The following is a 24,103-nucleotide window of genomic DNA, read 5'->3' on the forward strand; positions in this document are numbered from 1 at the left end:
CTCCTATGCAGAGCAGTGGGAAAGAAAAACAGTTCTAACATTCACAGTATCACAGTATCACAGTATGTTTGGGATTGGAAGGGACCTCAAAAGATCATCTAGTCCAATCCCCCTGCCACAGCAGGAACGCCTAGGTGAGGTAGCACAGGAACATGTCCAGGCGGGTTTTGAATGTCTCCAGAGAAGGAGACTCCACAACCTCCCTGGGCAGCCTGTTCCAGTGCTCTGTTACCCTCACTGAGAAGAAGTTTTTTCTCAAATTTAAGCGGAACCTCTTGTGTTCCAGCTTGATCCCATTACCCCTTGTCCTATCATTGTTGGCCACCGAGAAGAGCCTGGCTCCATCCTCATGGCACTCACCCTTTATATATTTATAAACATTAATGAGGTCCCCCCTCAGTCTCCTCTTCTCCAAACTAAAGAGCCTCATCTCCCTCAGCCTTTCTTCATAAGGGAGGTGCTCCACTCCCTTAATCATCTTGGTTGCCCTACGCTGGACTCTCTCCAGCAGTTCCCTGTCTTTCTTGAACTGAGGGGCCCAGAACTGGACACAATATTCCAGATGTGGTCTCACCAGGGCGGAGTAGAGGGGAAGGAGAACCTCTCTCGATCTACTAGCCACTCCCCTTCTAATACACCCCAGGATGCCATTGGCCTTCCTGGCCACAAGGGCACAGTACTGGCTCATGGTCATCCTGTTGGCCACCAGGACCCCCAGGTCCCTTTCCCCTACACTGCTCTCTAATCTGTAATTTCCCAACCTATACTAGAACCTGGGGTTCTTCCTGCCCAGATGCAGGACTCTACACTTTCCCTTGTTAAATTTCATCAGGTTATTCCCCGCCCAACTCTCCAGCCTGTCCAGGTCCCGCTGGATGGCAGCACAGCCTTCTGGCATGTCAGCCACTCCTCCCAGCTTAGTGTCATCAGCAAACTTGCTGATAGTACACTCTATTCCCTCGTCTAAATCGTTAATGAATATATTGAATAATATTGGCCCCAGCACTGACCCCTGAGGCACTCCACTAGATACTGGCCTCCAACTAGACTCCGCACCATTGACTACCACTCTCTGGCTTCTCTCCTTAAGCCAGTTTGCAACCCACCTCACTAGTCTATTGTCTAGACCACACTTCCTCAACTTAGCTGTGAGGATGCTGTGGGAGACTGTGTCAAAGGCTTTACTGAAGTCAAGGTAGACCACATCCACCGCTCTGCCATCATCCATCCACCTTGTGACATTCTCATAAAAGGCTATGAGGTTGGTCATGCATGACTTACCCTTGGTAAAGCCATGCTGACTGCCCCTAATAACCCTCTTATCCTTGATATGCCTTGAGATGGCACCAAGGATAAGCTGTTCCATTACTTTCCCAGGGACAGAGGTGAGGCTGACCGGTCTATAATTACCCGGGTCCTCCTTCTTGCCCTTTTTGAAGACTGGAGTGACATTTGCTTTCCTCCAATCCTCGGGCACCTCTCCCGTTTCCCAAGACTTTGCAAAGATGATGGAGAGCGGTCCAGCAATGACTTCAGCCAGCTCCCTCAGCACCCACGGATGCATCCCATCTGGACCCATGGATTTATGGATGTCCAGACGATTTAATTGCTCCCTAACCCAGCCCTCATCAACTAAAGCAAAGTCCTCCATTGACCTGGCTTCATCCGGGGTCTCAGGGGTACAGGGCTCCCCAGGACAGCCTCCGGCAGAGTAGACTGAGACAAAGAAGGCATTCAGTAATTCTGCCTTCTCTGTATCTTCTGCCACCAGGGCACCCACCCCATTCATCAGTGGGCCTACATTGCCTCTGGTATTAGTTTTATCAGCTATGTATTTGAAAAAGTTCTTTTTGTTGTCCTTGACCCCTCTCGCCAGCTGTAATTCTAAGGAGGCCTTGGCTATCCTAGCTGCCTTCCTACATCCTCTAACAGCAGCCTTATATTCTTCCCAAGTGGCCAGCCCCTGCTTCCATGACCTGTAAACTCTCCTTTTCTGCTTGAGCATACCCAACAGATCTCTATTCAACCACGCAGGCCTCCTGGCTCCCTTCCTTGACTTCCTTCGTGTGGGGATGCTCTGATCCTGAGCGTGGAAGAAGCAATCTCTGAATGCAATCCAGCTATCTTGGGCCCCTTTTCCTTCAAGCAGTCTTGCCCATGGGATTTCCCCCAGCAATTGCTTGAAAAGGCCAAAGTTAGCCCTGCTAAAGTCCAGGGTTGCAATTCTACTTGCTATTCTGTTCCTGCCACCCAAGATGCTGAACTCCACCATCTTGTGGTCACTGCAACCCAGGCAGCCCTCAACCTTTACTGCTTTGACCAGACCCTCCTTGTTAGTGAGGATGAGATCCAGCAGTGCACCTCTCCTAGTCAGCTCCTCCACCATCTGCATGAGGAAGTTATCATCAATGCACTGGAGGAACCTCCTGGACTGTGGCTGGCTGGCTGAATGGCCCTTCCAGCAAACATCAGGGAAGTTAAAATCCCCCACAACAACCAGGGCCTGTGACTGTGAGGCCACTCTCAACTGCCCATAGAAGGCCTCATCAACTTCCTCAGCCTGATCTGGTGGCCTGTAATAGACGCCCACAACAGTGTCACCCCTGCCAGCCTGCCCCTTGATCCTGACCCATACACTCTCAACTCGCTCGTCATCCACTCCTGGGCAGAATTTAGTACATTGTAGTTGCTCTCTCACATAGAGAGCAACTCCACCACCACGCCTGGCTGGCCTGTCTTTCCTGAAAAGGGCATAGCCATCCATGACCACATTCCAGTCATGTGAACTGTCCCACCATGTTTCTGTAATTGCCACCAGATCATAATCTCCCAACCAAACACAGGATTCTAACTCCTCCTGCTTATTCCCCATGCTGCGCGCATTGGTGTACAGGCATTTCAGGGAGCGAGCAGAGCACACCAATTTCTCCCTAGGGGCATAGGAGGCCACCCAGTCCTCATCAGTTTTAGAACACTGCCCCACTGGGACAAGCCCAGCTACAACCCCATCCCCCTTCGAGCCTAGTTTAAAGCTCTCCAAATGAGCCCAGCTAATTCCTGCCCCAGCATCCTTTTGCCCCTGCGAGATAAACCTTTCCCGCTTGACACTGTCCGGACTGGTGACTTATAAAACCAACCATTATCAAAAAATCCAAAGCCCTGCCTGTAGCACCAGTCTTGGAGCCAATCATTTAGACACTGAACTTTCCTATTGCATCCCACATCGTTACTTGAAGATGGAAGGAGTGAAGAGAAGATCACTTGAGCCCCTGAGTCTTTCACCATCCTTCCCAAGACCTTGAAATCGTTCTTCATTCCCCTCAGACTACGGGAAGCAGTTTCCTCCCCATCTGTCTGGAAGACCAGCAGCGGGTAGTAGTTTGTCGGGTGCACCACTTTGGGGAGCTCTCTAGCAATATCCTTGATCCGGGCTCCAGGTAGACTACAAACTTCCCTAAGATGAGGGTCAACCCTGCATATTGGGCCCTCTGTTCCTTTCAGAAGGGAATTTCCTATTACAATCACCCTTCTTTCTTTCTTATCAGAGGCAGTCTTAAGTTGTGAAGTCAACCACCTCTTCCTATGTGATCTTGTAGGCAGGCTTGGCACCACCTCCTCACCCACCTCTTCTTCAAGATCCAGAGCCTCAAACCTATTACGGAGGGGCACCTGGGGAGACAAGACAGGCAGGGAGGGGGGCTGCCCGTGACACTGAACCGGAATACACTTCCAACCCTCATTGTCTTTTAGTTCCCCTACCTCTGCCCGACAGCAACAAGGGTGGGGCCGTCTCAGGACTTCCACCTCTGTCTGAGAGGGCAGGAGGTCCATCTCCTTTTGGGGGGTACCTCCCTGGGACCTTTCTGACTGGCACGTCAGGGTGTTACTCCACCAGTTGATCTCCCTTTCGCACTCCCTGATGGTCCTCAACATCTCAACCTCCTCCTTAAGTTTCACAACCATGTCGAGCAGGTCTTGCACCTGCTCACACCTCACACAGGTGGAGTGCTGGCCTCCCTCCCCCAGCAGCAGCAGGCTCTGGCACTCCCTGCAGCCGGAGACCTGAACAGCCACCGTTCGGGACAGAACCTCCTCAGTCTGCATAGCCACAGTCTGTCTGAGACAAGCTCTCCTCCTGGAGGCGACCATGGTCGTCAGCACACTGGGATGCTGGCAATAAGTTAGAGGGGCTGACAAGCGACAACTGCTCTCTGCACCCTGCTACACAAGGTACCACACCTGCTGCTGCAGCACAGTGTGGGTGGGACTCACCCGCTACACAAGCTGGTTGCTCCTCCCTACACCTGGTGGGCAGCGACTAGTCCCAAAGGATGTTTCAAGGCAAGGGGAGAGGGTGTGGTCTCCGTTACCGTGGGAACGCCCCCCGCCCAGTCAGCCGCTCTCTCGCAATGGCTGCAGGGGCTGCAGGGATTGGGACTCGACGGGAATCACGCTGTCCCTGCACGTTTCCCTCTGAGCTTCCTAATCTCGGCTGAACCTCGTGGTCGTCTGAACCCCGCCGGCTCGGCTCTCGCTGGGCTGGCTCCGATCAGCTGACTGGATGACGTTCAAAGAGAATGAGTCACAAAAAAGAGGTGGTTTATAATGTTTGGGCAGAGTTGTTGTTGTTTGTTTTGGTGTTTGTTTGTTTGTTTTATTTTTGTTTGTTTGATTGATTGGGGTTTTTTTGGGGGGGGCAGGGGATTTTATTTACTTTCTGGGAAATGGAGAGGGAATCAACTTGCTTATGTTTTAAACACCAACTAATAGTTTGTTGTTGGTGGTTTTTTTTCCTCTCTTTCTTCAGAGCTTCCTTTTAGTGGTCACATTTCAGTCCTACTTAATCCTCAAGGCTGTGGTGAATTAAATTTTTGGAGTAGGATTTCCCATTTCAGATAGTACAAGATTCCTTTGTTTGAAATCAGCAAAAGAAAAATGCCTGCCACAAAAGAAAGAATAGCTTTTACCCACATTTGTTTTGCTTAGCTCCAACTATGCGTATATAAAGATGATAAAAAACATATAAACTATGCTATTGTTCTTTTTTTCCCTCTTATGCATCCTTAACCCTAAACTAAATATTATAACTTGTCTACTAAGATTCTAATGTATTTAGATTAACACAGATGTGACTTTTTTTTCTTTTTGGTTTCATATGCAGAAATATGTATCCAGCTGTTTGTTTTGATTCATCCTTTTGCTCTGTTCACTGCTCTGTTCACTTCCATATTAAAGTAACAGCTTTTTAGCCTGGAAGTCTAGTACTCGAATGAACATTCAGGATTCTTGTCTGTGTCTTACATGAAATATAAAAGGCTTCATAAATGGGGGCCAAACATATCTTTCACACTGTTAATTCTTGTCAGCAATTACAGATCTTTATAAGACTGTGTTCTGCACTTGGAATCACATACCAGAAATGAAAGTGGTTAATGCACTTTTCTGGTTTTACTGTGAATGAAGAAAATAATAACCAATATACTTTAAAGAAACAGATTTTCAAACATTAAGAGAAATGCTTGTATCCAGCTGATAAGGAAGAAAAAAATCTGCCTTTTAACTTAGAAATTATCTTGGAGACCTACATCTTCCATCTGCCTTTTTTTTTTTTTTTTTGTATGGACCAAGGTCATCATTAAAAAATAAACAGTTAAAAAAGAAATGTTTTTAATGGAACACCTCCTTTCTTTAGCCAGAGCTCATGTTTTCAAACACATCTGCATGATTTAGAACTGAAACTGACTTTCACTTTCTATAGCAGACTTAAAGGTAAGGAAAGATTGCAAATGTGACTTAGACACCTAAGACGCTCTGAAATTCTCAAAGACCAGGGGATTAAAACTTCTGAGTCTCTAGATATTCAAATAACTCATTGCAGTGATTATAAAGAATTTATAATTTTTTATTCTAGTTTGGTTTATATATATTTAAAATAGTGTTCTGCATTGTTCATTATTTCTGAGAATTGTGTTCTTTTTACTTTTTAGTGCATTTCCTATCAAACAAAATGAAAACAAGGATTTTAGTTTGTTTTCATGGGTGTTTGTTCCCCTTTAAAGAAAGCGTTAATGGAAAAATGTTATCAACATTTTGCAATTTAAACCACTGTGATGTTATTTTTAGAACATTAGGTGCATGACCAAGTCAGTTCTGACTATTTTGACACTTCACTGTCAGTGTCTTGAGGTTCTGCATGATCAATGCTTAACCGGTCAATTAAGTCTGTATTTAACCTATATGAATGATCTCAGAAGGGTGTTATTGAGCATTTGCACCTCTCTAAGAGGGCTTTGAATGTTTCACACCTTTGCAAATCAACTTATGAGAACAGTTGCTTCAATGTGGATATCAAGATCCTGCCAGATGATTCCATGTCATTGTTGAGAGATATTAAATGGAATTTTTTTTTTTCTAGAGAGGTAGTGAGATGTAAGCCAAAGAATATTAACTAAATACTTGCAACTAAACTTTTGGGGTGTGTGTGTGTGTTAGCAGTATTAAAACATTGCTGTCTTATTTTTTAGGTAGTTATTTTCTTCAGAAATTATTTTTAAACTGATTTTGGACAGAGGGAAATACTGAATCAATTATGTTGTGATAATAGTCTAAGAAATGGTTATTTCCAAATATAGCATTCCCAGAGTACAATGTTCTAATAACATGTCTGCCAGTGTTATTTCTAGGTAGAAAAGAGTATTTTGATAGCATGAGTATTTTGATAGTGCTAGTATTTTTTGCTGTGACTCTTCTGTCACTACTGCCATTCAGTGTGAAGGGTGTTCTACACAACTCATTATTGCCATCTTCATTAAACAATGATATTAACAAACAAGAGACTTTAAATATTGATTCTTTTGTGCATCTCAGAAAAGGAATTTATATGGTAAGAGCTGCTGTTGGTGCTTTCTTGCAGCAGGTGGTCCTTGCTGAGTTTTTTTTAAGGTGAAATGTTGATTCTTTCAAAAGCTTATTTTCTCCCCTGCCAAAATTTCTTAACATATAATTTTAATCATTCTGCAGAATCAACATGCTATGATGATAATATAGTGAATGAGATCGTGCTATGAATATATTCTGAGCTGATGTAAATTAGCCTAGTCCTACTCACTTCTATAGAGCTATACCAGTTAAAAACTAACTTAAATTTCACACTATCTTCAATTTGGAAAATCTAAAATAAAACATTTAAACATTTTATTGAATCGGGAAAAAATAAAAAGTCTGTTGAATAATATCTTCTGTGTAATTGAAAAAAAAAAAAAACACAAAAAAACCCACAAACACTTCAGAAATTATAATTTTTCAAACAGAACATGTACAACTACACAGCCGATCTGTGGATAGAGTACTTAATGAATCTTTGTGATTTGTGCTTGGTTATAAACTGTAGTTGTATCCCCATTAAAATAACATTACATTCCCAGACTGGAATAATGAGTTTATAGTTGAAATTATAGTCCAGATTTTGAGATTTACCCAACAGTTGGAGAAGTACTATGGTCAATGGTAAGTATACCATAATGTTGTGTTTCCTTCAGAGATGTAAGCAATAAAACAGAAATAATGCTATGTCAATAAAATATCATTAGGAAAAAATATGAACAATACTAAAAATAATAGTAACTAACAGCAAATAATAATAATTTTAACAATGTGATGTACAGCCTAAAAGTACCCATCATTTGTCTGGGAGTGGTTCAGAAAGGCTTGTTTGAAAACATGCTGTCTGCAAACACCAAAGGAGAAAAAAATCCCACATATATTTCAAATGTTTTTGTCAAAGTTGTTCCGTGCAGTATAACATGCTTTATATGCAGTATAACATGTTACACTGTAGAGGAAAATTAATATAGTGTTCAACAGAGTGCATTATGCATTATAATGGCTAACTTGTCTGATTATCTTTTTTACAAACATTCCCCACTTTTCATATTCTGATTTGTACTTAAGTAAGCCAGGAGAACTGATATCATAGATTTGTTCTTACTTCATTAGTGACATTTACACTTGCATGTTTTGAAGTCATTTTTTTGTCATTCACATTTCTGGCAAGACAGACACTAATAAAACAGTTCTTTTATTTATTGCTGTCATTGGTATAATAGCAACTTTAATGAAAAAAAACCACAAAAACCTGGACACTGATAATTACTCCAATTGCATTTACTACATAATGCAATTTAATTCAGTGCATCTTTTTTATTATTCCTTCATGTATTCACATCACAGTGAGAAATACACAGAGCTGTCACTTAACATAAGTCAAGCTGAACGAATGGAGTTTTAATTTTGACTGGAAAATACAGTCAACCCACTGTTCATGATCTCATGTAGAAGGACATTGCAAAGGCATGCAGTAGTTGAAAGTCTTTGAACTAGTGGAATCAAGCTGGTTAGGAGGAAGAGATTGGAAGATGAGGCGACATTATCACTATATAATGAGAATAGGCTGCATGAATCTATAGTACAGTGAATATAAATTGATATGACAAAAAATAAGACCAAAAAGTCTCCAAGGTCAAGTTAATGAAATAGCTTAAATGCCCAAGATGAAATTGTGGGATGTTTAGGAAAACTTGGATAGCAGCTAGTTACATTCATTAATATGCAGAAGCTGAATCATGACAACTGAACCAACATGCTAAAGGCTTGAATAATGAGGCTTTATAACACAGTATAAAAAATAACTGATGTGGGAAGAATAAAGAAAAACTTTGTTTATAATTTATTATTTGGCGGGACCAAATCTTGATTTTATTTACACCTGCTATTCACATTATTTGAGTAGAACAGAATTTCTCTGCAGTTGTCAAATCCATATATTCTATACAACTTCCTCAATGTGTAAGGTAATATAGAATTTCATATTCTTTACTGCTGTATTCCTTTTATGTATTTTATCTTCTTGCAGGATTGCAAAATTTTAGTACAGACAACTTACTATAGTGTCTTTTTGAACCACCTGCTTTATACAGTGCTTTTGTACAATGGATAAAATTCTAGCCCCACTGAAATTAATGATAAATTAGATCCTGACTTCTGAAGGGTACAGATTTTATCCATAATATTCTCAGAAGTATACATATACAAACCTAAATTTAATTCTCTCGTTAGCAGTGGATGAACCACCATAGGCTCAGTGATTTGCTTCAGATAAACATCACCAATATTTAAACGGTTCTCCAACTATCCATATTAATTGGGAAATGTGTAGGAAATCTCAGGAGAATTGACTCTCTCAGGAAATTTCTAGCAATAACTACACCTGTTTAAGTGAGAGGAGCTATCAGAATTTTGGCAGTTGTATGACAGTATTTGTCAGAATCCAGAAGAATGAATGCAATACAAATATTTATTTTAGAAGGAAAATATTAAGAATGCATTTTAAAGGACTAAATTTTTCTTTATATCATTTAGATAGTCAAATATTCACAATGGTTCTTCATGTCTCTGAATTGATTTCTATCCTCAAAAATCCTGTGAGAAGGTTTTGCTTAAAACTCATAAAAATTGTAGAAGTAAATGAAGTATGAACTTTTTTTTTTTTTTTTCCTAGGTGGTTCAAAAGTTACATACGCAAGTTTGCAGGCTGAACATCAAATTAAGAATTAAATAATCCTTTTTGTCAAGTACTGAATATCACTTGCATTTCATTACTACAAGAAATAGCCCAGGAGATGCTGAGTACCTACAGCCTAAATCTCATGATACAACCTTTTGCAGACATTTTGGAGAATGCTTATCTAAGCATACACACTGCAAAGAAATACTCATAGCTGCCAATGTTAGAGCCACCTACAGACCGTAAGTAAATCTAAACTCCTCATAATAATGAGTTTAAATTGAAGATCTCTTTATGTAGGTAGAGATGGTTAAACACTAGCACAGGTTGTACAGAATATTTTGGGATCTCTGTCAATGGTAGACAGAGAGCAAACTGGATAGACTTCTGTCAGAAAATTATGTAATCCACAGCAATCCTAACTGGTGGAAATGAGGTGAACTAGATCACTTCTAGATCAATTTTAAGTTATACCATTAACAAAATTAATCTTGTATGAAATACCTGGCAACAAGAAAACAGGTATTTGTCACTGCACTTCAAGTAGAGGCCACTCAGTATTTCACAAAGATTGTGATTCTGCCTCAAAAGTTCCCTCCATGTATGATTAAAGGTCATCAATATTAGCTTTTCATAGTAGTCAGATTCTGACATAGTAGAGGTGATCACCTGATTATAACAATTTCTTTACTAATTTATATTTATACACTGGCCAGTTCATTACAATACATCAACTTCTACTTATTGCAATAAAGTAGTATGTCTATTGATTTAAACATCCAGTCAAAAATTTAACAACTGTCAATAAAAATGCCTGAAAAAATACAACTTATTCAGGTTAAGCGTATCACAGAAAAGTTTTTAGACAAGTCATGCAAATGTATTAAATAGTATTGTTACAATATAAACAAGTAACACTGAGCACTATCTGACCTCTGACTACCTAGCATGAAGGTGATACTGAATTATATAAGCCAATGAATGAAAAATAAATATTATTCCACTAGTCACAAAATGAATCACAAAACAGAGGAAACAATAATTTATATCCATAATATTTTTTCTTTTTTTTTTTTACATTATCCTTTAAGAGTGATGACCCAGCTATAAAAAAATTATTAACTAGATGTAAAAAAAATAGAGCTACTGGCCACACTGGAGTACTTACTCAGTAAACAGCATATTTCTACCAAGGCAAGTACTTTGAGGGGAAAAAAAAAAAAAAGGCTGCATGGCCTCCACTGAAAGTGACAAGATATAACTGTAAATAAATGAAAATTCTCCATACACCCTGTTCAGTGGACAGAAACAAAATAAGCTCCTTTGAACTTGTATTTCTTATGCAAACAGACAAGTTCTGGTTTAATTTACATCGGCATAAATTTGTAGTAATTTAACTTACTTCCCAGGAGATGCTCTAAATTGATATTGGTACAACTAATATGATAATCTGACCTAAGGAATAAGACTGAGTCATGTCAAAGGCATAAAAAGCATTCATCAACCACTGACTTAGAAAATCCAGCCATTAGAAGGCAATGACACCACCAATGTTAATTAAAATTAACATTTCGTTTCAGGCCTAAAATTACATGAAGTGTTTGACAATGTAAAAGGAGATGTGAGTGGAACTTATATTAAATTTCTATAAAGCACTGCCCAGAACTTTGCACCTGGGGTGGGTTGACTTTGGCTGGCTGTCAGGTGCCCACCAAGACACTCTATCACTCCCCCTCCTCAACAAGACAGGGGGAGAAAACACAACAAAAAGCTTGTGGGTGGAGATAAGGACAAGGAAATCACTCAGCAATGACCATCATGGACAAAACAGACTTGATTTGGGAAAAATAACATAATTTATTGTCAATTAAACAGAGTAGAGCAATATAAAATAAGAACAAATCTAAAATTACCTTCCCTCCACCTCTCTCTTCCATCACCTGGAGCACCTACTTCTTCAATGACATTGGTGTCTGCATAATTTTTTCTCCCGTGTTTTCTTACTCATCTCTCCCAGCTTCTCTTGCACAGTGTTTTTTGCCCTTTCTTAAATATGTTATCACAGAGGTGCTATCAACGTTGCTGATGGGCTCAGCTTTGGCCAGCAGCAGGTCCATCTAGAAGCCTGTGGGAACTGGCTCTGACATGGGAACAGCTTCTGCTGTCTTCTCATAAAAGCAGCCCTCCCTGCTATCAAAAGTTTGAAAGATAAACCCAATGCAACACCAAAACAAATTTATTTTCCTGAGATTTTATATCTATTGAGGAATGTAACAGTGAATCAAAACAAAAACACATTAATTTTTGCAGAAGAATAGCCTAGGTGTACACATTCTATATTAATTATCAACTCTAGTGATTAATTTCTATATAATTATATTAGTCAGAATGGGTATACTTTTCCCTTTTTTTTTAATAATTTCTGTAATAGCTATTTCAAAATAAATCACCTTCCTCATAATCAAGAGATTAAGAAGTTTTGCAACCTCTGAAATAAGCCTTTAACTTAACTACAACAGTGACCTGCTGTATTACAATCAACTCTATCTCCACAAGAAATATCGTCTGGCAGATGGAAAAAACACACAATCATTGATGTAAGTACATGTCACAGTAAGGAGCAAAGAGATGTATGTCATCAATAATCTTGAAAATTTCAAAGCACTTGTAACTACAAGGAGGAAAAAAAAAAAAAAAAAAGAGTGAAAGAAAACCTGCTAACCACTGGAAGCTACCTTGAGGTCTGATCAGAGTATATCAGATTAAGAAAAGAAGTGTCATCTAAATACACAACCCATAAGGTAGAAACTACTACCAGCCCCCACCTAACTATTCTACAAGAATAGAATTTCTTAGTGAGGGGTTGCAGTAAACCTTACAAAGTAAGTTTTTGGTATCATATAGCATACATAGAGGATAACGTGGCTCCACAGGACCTTAAACAAAATGAGAGGTATTATGAAAACAAAAAATAAAGTGAATAGAAGTACTATCTCAATTTTGTGACTGAGATCAAAATCAATGGGGAAAAAAAAAAAAAAAAGACTGTTTTATATCTTGGACAATCAAACTTGAGCATAAGTGCTTGATTAGGTAAAGTCATTGCTTTGCAACATTCCCAAAAACAAAAAAAAAAAACCACAAACACAAACATGAATGCTGGTGAATTTGTTACTGATTTGCTAATAGAGGAAAACTAGTTTTTCTGTTTTAGAACTACTAGATGTGTTGATCTTTTGATCAGATAGTTATTGCTCCTTATCACAGAAGAAAAAATGATTTTTCTACCAAAAAGCTGGCAGAGAAAGCCTCAACATACCTTGGGAGCTCTCAGAGATTCAAGGTTGATTGCAGATGAAAAAGCCCCACAGGCATAAAGAAAAACCTCAAAACTCCTTTGGGTGAATATACCTTCCCATAGAAACCATGTTGCTCCAACTTTGGCAAATGTAAGAAATATCTTCACTACTGTGTCTTGTCAAAACAAGCTTTTAAGGATGCTTATAGCAATTTGAACTACTTGGTAATTCAAACATATTGATATGCTTTCCATTCACATTGTCCTACAACAGCAATAAAACAACACCTTTTCAACATTAAGATTGTTGTGGCAAGGCAGCAAAAAGTAGCAACTACGGCAATAGCACATTTGAGACAGAGGCAGTGTTTCCATGTTTAGAACAATGCATACTACATCCTCTTGCTTGAAAAATGAAGTCTTTTGTTTATAGAGTTAAATGAAAACTGTTAGTGAAACTGAAAGCTTTGTTTTGTTCTATTTTGTTTTCCTGAGAAAACTAAACATCATTTTTGTCTGTGTTTTGGTTCAGCGGACAAAATAAATGGAAAATAAAAGGAATTATTCAGACACTTGTAAGTATTTTTTCATTAAAAATAATTTTTTAAAGTTGGAATATGTTCTAAGTTAATTTTTCTGGTAAATATATGCTTTGTTGTTATCTCTTCAAAAGCTGTCTTAAGACATATTTGAAGTAATAGGTCATACATTTTGTGAAAATTTTCAGGTTCCCTCTAAAATTTGTGAAATACTGAAGGGATTTCTGAGCAATATTTTTCAAAGTACTGATAGCAGTAAGACTTCCACCTCCAATGTCATGCATTTATCTGGTATCTGTTGTTTCTAGAGTAACCTACCATGTTTCTAAAAATCTCCCTTTCCGTAAATTTCTGATTAGGATATCTGCTGTCTGAAAATGCAGACGGGAAGGAGTGTGGGTATTGAGAGACTTAGTTGGGGGACACTTGTATAAATGAACAACATGTTCAGAGTTCAAAGCTGATTAATCAGTCTTTGGTTTAAATAGTGAGATTTATTTTTTTTTCTTCAATTTGATGAAATATAGATGTGGTTAAATAGTTCATTAGGCACTTGTACAAGTAGTTGCTCACATTCCCCAAGATCAATTAGTACACAATTTTGCATTAGTTTTCTAGTTGTTTTATACTTTTTTTGTCCTGTGATGATAAGATGATAACATTTCAAAGAAAATCTGTCTCTAGTGCCATTTTTCAGTGTCTATGGTGTAGATCAGTAACACTGATTTTAATGATACTCTCTTTTGAAAATGCTGCTAGTTTAGATCTGTTTGTCTTGATCTTTCAGTAATTGCTCAGGTATTGTATTTAGTGAAACTGGAATTAGGAACAAGAGGTTTGGTAACAGATAACCTTAAAATGGGTAACAAGATGTCTTTGAAATTGCCAAAAGTTTTGTTGGGTGAGATCTTTCTACTTCGTGTCCTTGAGTGCATTCACATTCTTAAATCCAGCTCATATTTCAGATTCAATCCTTACATCCTGAGATTATCCTAGTAAAAATCCTGATAATCTCTCAAATAGCCTTTCTGGGTCTCCCTGATTCAGGTGTGGAAGCCTTCCAGCAATGGAGCATCAGCAGAACTATCCTTTTAATTTCAGCAAGATATGCTCTCTATTTTTTGTGGTGTTGAGGAGCAACAGGGAAATTCTGACAACTAACACTTCTAGTGAAAATCTCCCAAGTGAACTGCCCCCTTTTATAGAATCATGAAATAGTTTGGACTGAAAGGGACCTTCCAAGGTCATCTAGTCCAAGCCCCTGCAATGCGCAGGGACATCCTCAACTAGATCAGTTTGCTTAGAACCTCATTCACCCTGGTCTTGAATGTTTCCAGGGATACAACTCAGTTCCTAGTTGCTAAATCCCAGCTGACTGAACATTCCTGATCCCATTTTGAGGAAAAGAATAGGAGGTTGGGAGCCTATAGATTCAGGGCTCTGAGACATGGCTAGTGCCACGTGGGCAGTTGAACCATAATCTGTGAAACTGGCATAGTCGATTTTGTCCTCCACTACCTGTATTGGGGAAACTGGCCTTAAGAGATGTGTCTTAGCTGAACATCACTTCCAGTCGTTATTAGCCAATATCTATCATTCCTTGTTTCTCAGAAAATACTTTCATTTGCCCCACAGATAATTGTTTTAGACAATATACATATTTATGTGAATTATATGACAATTCCTGCAAGTTTAATAAAATAATTTGGAGTCAAATCCTGCACTCATATGAATAATTTGCAGAAATTAGAATTGCATTTATTGACATGGATTGTGAATGCATAGAACTATTTGGAAGGGAGATTTCCCCTTGTGTTTATAATGTCAGCAAGTTGAGCATATTTTTCCTTTCTAGCTGAAAAACTAATTAACTGATCTGGCATATGGCACCTGCCATAGGACAATAGCTTTCAGCCTATTACATGATTGGCGTAAGTAAGGAGCTTCATCCAGCTGTGTCTGCACTGAAGGAATCCTCAAGAAAATTTCCACCAGGCTGGTCAGTGAGAAAAACTGGGCATCAGTAAATCAAACATTTTGTTGACAAGCTGTATGGCCACACACAAGCCATTTAGGATTTTTACTTATATCTGCCTTATATACTATGTCTATTTAGACTGGAAAGGGTTTTGGTGTAGGACCTGGTGCTCTTTCTTTCTACAGTGTAATATATTGTAAACAATAATAAATATTTTTAAAATATGTCTATATTCTAAATAATCATAGTAATCAAAATATTTTCTGGCAAAAATTTGGCACAGTTATATCTGAGCATAAAAATTGTAGCTTAAAATAATTTTTCTTCCAACTGAAGTATTATCAGCTTACTGGATGTTATCATTCTGGCAACGAGACCTACCTTTCTTTGAACTGTAATACTGTAGTATGCACAGTTTGCTGCCTGTTTATCTACAACATCCAGGCACAGGCAAAAGGACCTGTGTCATTAATTCTGAATGGCTTTGTTTCATAAAATAGCAGAATCTTCTCACACTAACATAGGGTTCTGATGTGTGTACTTCAGAGGGGAACCAGGTTTAATGAAGAAATACATTATAAAATACTGGAGACTTTCACAATATCAGCCAGCCTGCTAGAGCAAATATATTAGCAAGGCAGACGCTGTGGTTTGATTTCTGTCTTAACATTTTTATCATAGCTGTTCAAAAATGTTGATAAAACAGAAGTAGCTGTGATAGCTACCTACTATTGCATTGCCATCAAATATTTCCGCAGTTAGATAATAATAAAATCCAAACAGTCCAAGAGGAAGACATCAAATAACTAAAAATTTTGAAAACCAGTACTGGTTACTCCAAGCATGCACATATAATAACTGAGATTTTTTATAAGTATTGAACATGCATGAGCTGTTGCTGTAGGGGAAACCGTTAGAGAGTCTGTCCTGCACTGGTGGGTGTTACGACAAAGAGAACATCCAAGCCTGTTAGGAGAAGATACATGTTTTTGTGTGTTACACAGGATAAAAGCCAACAAAGTATGGAAAGGAGATTGAATCTTTCCATGGGCAGGATCTGAGCAGCTTGCCATGGAAAGTTCCATCTGAGCTCTGTGTGATGCTGCATGAGTGTAAGGTGCCCAGCATCTGAAGGGAAGTTAGTTTTATTCACTGTCTATATTCCTGGTTTTATTCTGTCTTTCTAAAAGAACTATTCTTACACTATTTGATTCTGTAACTTTCTTATTGAGATCCAGAAAGAACCCTGCAACACTCTTCTGGACCTCAGCACTGAACACGTGGCAAGTGCCCAGTCAGCATCAATGAGCACTTTTGATTATTTGACTGAAACCCTTGCCATCAGAGGTTAGCTAATTCTTCATATTAAACATATTAAAAAGAAATAAAGAAAGAGAGAAAGAGAGAAAGAGAGAAAAAGAGAAGGAAGGAAAGAAGGAAGAAAGGAAGGAAGGAAGGAAGGAGAAAGAAAGAAAAAGAAAGAAAGAAAAAGAAAGAAAGAAGAAAGAAAAAAAGAAAGAAAGAAAGATGAAATAGGAAAGAAACAGGAGAAAACTAATCTGTACAGCTCAATTTATTGTTCCCAAAAAATGAAATCTGTTATCAAATCCAGGAAAAGACCTCTTCATTTATGGCTGTCTGAAATAGTTGTTTATTGTTTCTCTTTGCTTGCTAAGTTTTCACAAATGGATTTGTTTTTAGACTGAGGATTTTTGTTAATAAAAGAAGTAAACATTTCTTTATGTTGTCTTATTTAGATTTAGCAGCTCAGAAGCTACTGAAGTTGCAATTGCTTTAAATAGTTTCTTTCTATGACACTGCTATATGTAACTACAATTTTAATCTGCTGTTATATTTTTACTCTTCATCAGCACTGCAACAAAGTGTTAATTTATATAAATCCAAGTATTCTGTTGGTATGGCAGTGTTGCTGAACAAAGGCAGCCCTGACCATAAGGCCAAGTGGCACAGACAGGTTAATGTCCACCTGTCTCCTTCTAGAATAGACCAGCTACCTCCTCAATAGATATCTTTAGCTGTGGTTCCCCGGTGGATCATATATGGAATCCTTGCAGCTTTAACACATAATAATCACAGGATTTGGTGGCTTTCCATTTTTTTTTTTTTTTTTTTTTTCAAGTTGTCTGAAATAATTTAAGGACTATGTGTAGCAGAATGTTGCTTTATAGAGTAGAGTGAACCTGAAAGTATGTGTTGTGAGTTTGAGGGAATGGTATAAGGCTGTGCAAAAGGATGGTGCTGGGAAAGTGCCAGAAGACTCTAAAACATGAAGGGATCTAAAACTGATACAGTCTTTTCATATTGACCTTTTGGAGCAAGACAATATCCAAAGTATAATATGATCCAAACTCTGGTGAGATTTTATCTCAGGAGACTAATTTACAGCTGACCCAGAAAGAAACCAAAAAGATAGATGATTGTGAGCCAGTGTTCAAATATAATTCCTGACTTCCTATAGTTTCATAGTACATCTGTACCTTTTAGTACTTCAGATTTATGACGTTATGGTTTCAAATGGGGCCTGGGTGCTTTTGTATAACAATCACCAGAAGTCATAACTGGATGTGAGGTCCTTAAATCAGGTATAACAAGACCTTATTTGGATCTATAGAAAGATTCCAGATCTTCTGAAACAGCTACTCCAGAAAATTTTGGGTCCTATATAGGCTTATATTTATTTAGTTGTATACGGGACAAGTCAAGGTCACCATTATGAAAAGAGGTCATAAAATTTACCTTACCAGAGGGGTTTTCCAAAGTGTGTGCTACTTCATTTTGATCAAAAATCCTTTATTTTTGTTACAAAATACTTCAGCTCTTCCAGTCAAGTATAATTGATAATTTGCAATATTTTTACACTGTCGTTATTTGTTGTAATAACACTATTATATAAATCCTTGTGTATAGTTCTGAATCACAGGATTTTTACTGGCTTTCCTGTCATCTTCAATTATATATCTATATATATTAACACGCAAGACCTTTGATTTTTCCCCTGTGTCCAAAAATATGTTACAAGAATCTTAAAACCAGCATCAGGCAAGATTAGCCAAAGAGCACACAGAAAGCCTATGTCCTCCTTCTGCAGTTTTAAAGTACAAGACATATTTGATACTTGAATCAGAAAAAAAATAGAAGAATGTGTTTGATGAAAACCAAGAAGCAAGGTGTGTAGAATTATCTTGGATAGCATTTGAGGATAAATTTTGCAAAACATAATCTTCTTTCTTATTAAACATGTATTTGTGTCCTCCAGTCCAAATTTCACAGGGTGGATGATTCAGTAGCTCTTTAGAATAAAAGATTCATAGATGTGTAACACATAAATACTTCTCCAAGAAATTCAGTTTGTCTCTAAAAGTCTAGATATAAACCTCTTTGTGGTGACTGATAAAATTCTTGAAGTCTGTGTGATTTAACAATTATATATTAGAAATATATATTAAAATATATGTTATGTTCAGTATTTGCTTTCACTGGGACCATGAAGACAATTGATTATACAGAAAGCTGGAGTAGTTGGTGAAGAACTGCAGCCCACGGGAAGGGCCCACACTAGAAAAGCTTGTGGAGGAAGGACAGGGTACTGCTGAAGAGAGTTCAGTGCAGGGCAACAAAAATAATTAAAGGAGTGGAGCATCTCCCTTATGAGGAAAGGCTGAGGGAGCTGGGTCTCTTTAGTTTGGAGGAGACTGAGGAGTGACCTTATTAATGTTTACAAATATGTAAAGGGTGAGTGTCATGAGGATGGAGCCAGGTTCTTCTTGATGACAACCAATGGTAAGACAAGGGGTAACGGGTTCAAACTGGAACACAAGAGCTTTCACTTAAATATGAGAAGAAACTTCTTCTCTATGGGGGTAACAGAACACTGGAACAGGCTGCCCAGGGAGGTTGTAAAGTCTCCCTCTCTGGAGACATTCAAAACCCATCTGGACACATTCCTGTGTAGCCTTATCTAGGTGTTCCTGCTCTGGCAGGGGGATTGGACTAGATGACCTTTTGAGGTCCCTTCCAATCTCTAGCATTCTGTGATTCTGTGATTCTGTGACTATCTCCTGTGGGTGGGACTCCATGCTGGAGCACAGAAGGAGAGTGAGAAGGAAGGAGTGGCAGAGACAATGTGATGAACTGACCACAACACCCATTCCCCATCTGCCCATGGGGAGGAGGTAGAGAAATTGTGAAGGAAACTGAGCCCAGAAAGAAGGAAGAAGTAGTTGGGGAAGTTTTTTAACTTTTTTTTTTTTTTTTTTTTTAATTTCTCATTATCCTACACTGATTTGATTTGGAATAAATTAAATTAATTTCCCCAAGTTAAGTCTGCTTTGCCCTTGATGGTAACTGGTGAATGATCTCCCTGTCTTTATCTCAGTCCATGATCCTTATTTTTTCTGCTCTGCCTAGCTGAGGAAGAGGAGTGATAGAGCAGCTCGGTGGGCACCTGGCATCCAGCCAAGGTCAGCCCACTGCTACAACCCTAGGTCAGGTCTGAGGCTATGGAGACGCAGGTCTGCGGCCAGTGGAAAAGGCAGACATTGGAGGAAAAACAATGAAATAAAATAACCTAAGACTGAAGATGGAATGTCCCAATTGGTATGCAAATAAATTCTGTGCTAAAAGCAAGGAACAAAAAAAAAAAAAATACACACGGTTACATGGTTGGAGACTGAATGTTTAATTCAACATACTAGTTTTAGGTTGATGTAATGTCTTATATGAGTGGTATCATGCTGACATGAAAGTGTAACAATGAAGGTTAAACCTCAAGCATGAAATTTGACTGTGACAAAAATGTTGTAGAAAATCTAGCATAATGCTTGCAAAATGTTCCTTTTTCAAAACTACCCACGTCATTAAGGAGCCCAATTCTATTTTCCTTCGAAGGAGTTCAGATTGTTTGGAAAATGACACTTCATCTCAAGCTATTTGGACATTTTGAAAACTGTATGATCTATAATGTATTTCAATTCATGTACAGAGTGTTCAGATTATTTTCTTCAGTGGCTGAAATACTTCTTTTCCATGGGCTGAGATCAGCTGTGGAGTTGAATGTTACTTACTTTGATGAAAATGTTAAAACAATCTGACTGCAAATTTAAATTAACATGAAAATGATTGAAAGTTGACCTGTCACATAAACCTGCTTGATTGGAAAGTGAATTAATGTCTATCTTCTATATTTACATTAAAAAAAATCTACTTGTTGAATGAAAATGGAGCAGATAATCAGTGATTTCTAAGCATCTATTCATTATTTTCAAGTGTCAAGCAGCCACATTTATACATTATCTTCCCACATAAAGACATAAATGTCCAATTGTCTTTCAATCCTTTCAGTTGTCTGTATCCCTCATTCTCACAGTTCTCAGCATTCATGCTAACTCTGAACAGTTCTGGGGGCAGGAAGTCCACAGGATAAACATCTGAGATCTCAGGAATCATTCAAAAAGGAGGAATTATGCAAGTCACAGTCTGACCAGAGCCTAATTCTGTTACTTTTACACACCAAGTTGAAGATAACTTAATCCTAGACTTTCTGAAAAGATTTTAAAATTATTTTTACATCATAAATACAATGTGTGCCATCACTTCACATTTGTAAATATATAAATATGTGTTTCTACATTTTCTAAACTTGGGTCATCTTTTTAATTAACAAATTAAAATGACTCCAAAATGTTCTGTGATTATATCACATCACTAATAGGAAGGTATAATAATTGCGAAGCCTTGGTATAAGAGCATTCCCTTAGCTGGGATTAAATTGTGGTAACTAAGACTGCCTACAATGGACTTTCATTTTGATACAGTATGTGTTTTCTCTGACAAATATGTACACAATGTTGAAGGCTACACTGACAAAATCTGTAGATTAAATGCACAGGTGAAGAGAATGATGAAATTAACAGATCAGATCACTGGAATCTGTTGTGATGGAGGAAATTCCAGATACTACAATACAAATCATGTTGCACAAGCTTTCAGGTTTGCTTTCCTCATTTTTGGCTACAGAAGCAAAACAATGATCCAGGACCTTTGTTTCTGAAAAAGTTCATGATTTTCACAGGTATTTCACAAATGCAGACAAAGGTAAGAATCCAATCTTACACCTCTTATCTCATAGGTATTATTGATCGCAGCACTAGAAGAACTGACATGCATAGTGATAAAGATAAAAACTTATGATTTTATGTTTGCATCATGAGTGTTATTTACTTCAGAAATTTGAACTGAATTATTTCTGTGTTCCTCATAAAATCAGTTACTTTGGTACAGCTAAAGAAAATAGACATTCTGTAACAAACAAGTAGAATATCTTAATTACTCTTTTTTGGAAGACTTCACATAATTGAAAGGCTTTGAATATCAAATTTCTAGTTTTGCAAGGACCAAAAATCTGGAAACATAAATTAAATAAGAGAGTATCCATGGTTATTAGAAATTTATATCTGTATTCACAAGTGATGATTATTAAGATATAAATCAGAATGATTTATGTTATAATATCTTGCATTTATGCAACTTGCTTGTTAGGGAATCTGAGTAAAAATTAAATTGTAAACTCTTAAAAAAGACTTGAATTATTAATTTAAACTAGTTCAGTCCTACCCTAAATTAAAGGTTCTCTTCCTCCTTGATGTGCACATTACATCAACTTGGATTGTCTTGCACATAGGTTGAGATCTAAGACAGTATATGAGTATCTGAGTTCCTAACTTTCATTTCCTAAAACCTCACTGCTGAGATGGTCTCTAAAACATGAAGAAAATATAAATAACATGGAATGGTTTGTAAAAGACACAGTAAGGTCAATAGAGAACAGATGCTCTCTGTATATCGGCAAATAAGACACATATGAAAATCTTAGGCTTTTCACCTGCGTGTAATCTGCATGACTGAAGTTAGTTGACATTAAAGAAAGGAGGGAACTGTTGAACTGGAAAAGTTGCCAGTGGAGTTCTTGCACATTGGAAGTTAACTTAAAACTAAATTGTAAATAAAGAGGGCCATGATAAAGTGACATAATTAACGTGTTTGTTTTTTTTTGTTTTTTTTTTTTTTTAATTGATATCACTATTGGTATTAAGAAAAATGAAGGCCTGGAGAGAGTTCAAGAAGAGCTGAGCTATCTCACTGTAATTACCACAACTCCCAGCGGGGTCCTTAGCATCTGATTAACACCACAGCAGGACAGCTGTCCTAGAACGCATCTCTGTGCCAGAGTCATGGAGATAAAGCAAAGGTGTTGACTGATAAACATAAAGGTGACTTTAATGTTTAAAATAACTGAAATTTGCAGCTATACTTCATAATTTATATTCATCTTAATTGAAGATGTACATTTGGGGAAAAAGACTAAAGGAGAGAAAGAAAGAAAGACTGCAAAAGTTACATTTATATAATGTAAACACAAAATAATTTTCTGGAGAATATTTTTTTTTTCCACTTCAAAAAAACAGAATAAATGTAGTAAGTGACTTGATTACATCTAATTTTTTTTTTTTTTTTTTTTTCACTATAGTGGTGTACTGGTTTTGGCTGGGCTAAAGTTAATTTTCTTCATAGTAGCTGGTATGGTACTCTGTTTTGGGTTTATGCTGAAAACAGTGTTGATAACACAGGGATGTTTCAAACTTTGCTGAGCAGTGCTTACACAGAGTCAAGTCCTTTCCTGCTTCTCACATCGCCCCACTAGTAAGCAGGCTGTGGGTACACAAGAAATTGGGAGAGAACATGGTTGGGATACCTGACCCCAACTGACAAAAGAGATATTACATCCCATGTGATATCATGCTCAGTGATAAAAACTGGGGGGAAAGTTTGTCGGGGGTTGCCATTGTGCAGGGACTCATGTTTTTTTTGTTTTCTCTCTTTTTTTTTTTTTCTTTCTCTCTCTCTTTCTCTTTTTTTTTTTTTTTTTACCCTATTAATTGATCCTTATCTCAACCCACAAGTTTTCTCACTTTTGACCTTCAATCCTTTCAATTCTGTCCCCATCCAGTTGTGGGAGAGTGAGTGAGAAGCTGTGAGGTCCTTAGCTTCCTGCTGGGGTTAAATTGTAAGCACTGGCTTTTTATATCTGTATGTACATTTGCGGTAAGTTTTGTTCATTTGTTACATGGCATTGGATGGACGCTAGTCAATAACTTGATTAGTCACTTGTATAGTGACTACCTTGTCACTGAGGCCAAGAGTTAATAGTTCACTCAATGCTTACTGTGTGAGACTTGCAAAGCTGCTCAATCACTTCAAAGGTTTCTTTAGTTAAGTAAGTGTTTCACCTTACTTATACTTCTCATTTACTTTACTTTCATCTTGCTCTTACATTACCCTACTCTACCCTAACCTACTTTTGAGAAAGAGTTTCCTTTACTTCATCCTACTGGAGCTGAAGGAATTCCTTTTCTGTTGGCTTTGTATCCAGCTTGACAAAGGAGAACGAAGTAATTATTTATTCTGGAAATTTCCTGCAACATATGCTTTGCTTGTCAATCACTTGGCTCCAATGCAATGTTCTAGCTAAACTGCAACATGCATTCTATCTTCAGCATTAATAAACTCGTTACATGACTTGATGCTATCACAATTTTATATACATAATTTCAAAAACATTTCTGATAACCTTGTTCTCTCAGAACTTTTCAACAGGCTACATATTCCTCAATAAAGAATTAATTGCCTAAAAATTCATAAACAAGAAT

General features: G+C 37.9%; 1 long non-coding RNA gene across 1 annotated transcript in view; it reads right to left on the minus strand.

The window, feature by feature from the left end:
- Positions 1–4,365, minus strand: part of LOC110357703 (uncharacterized) — a 35,503-nt gene extending 31,138 nt beyond the window's left edge. The window contains exon 1 of the long non-coding RNA XR_010470326.1: positions 4,273–4,365. This is a non-coding gene — a long non-coding RNA (uncharacterized LOC110357703). The remainder of the gene's footprint in view (positions 1–4,272) is intronic.
- Positions 4,366–24,103: the final 19,738 nt, after the last annotated feature.

The sequence above is a fragment of the Columba livia genome, chromosome 2, assembly GCF_036013475.1.
Source record: "Columba livia isolate bColLiv1 breed racing homer chromosome 2, bColLiv1.pat.W.v2, whole genome shotgun sequence".
In the NCBI taxonomy this organism is placed as follows: domain Eukaryota; kingdom Metazoa; phylum Chordata; class Aves; order Columbiformes; family Columbidae; genus Columba; species Columba livia.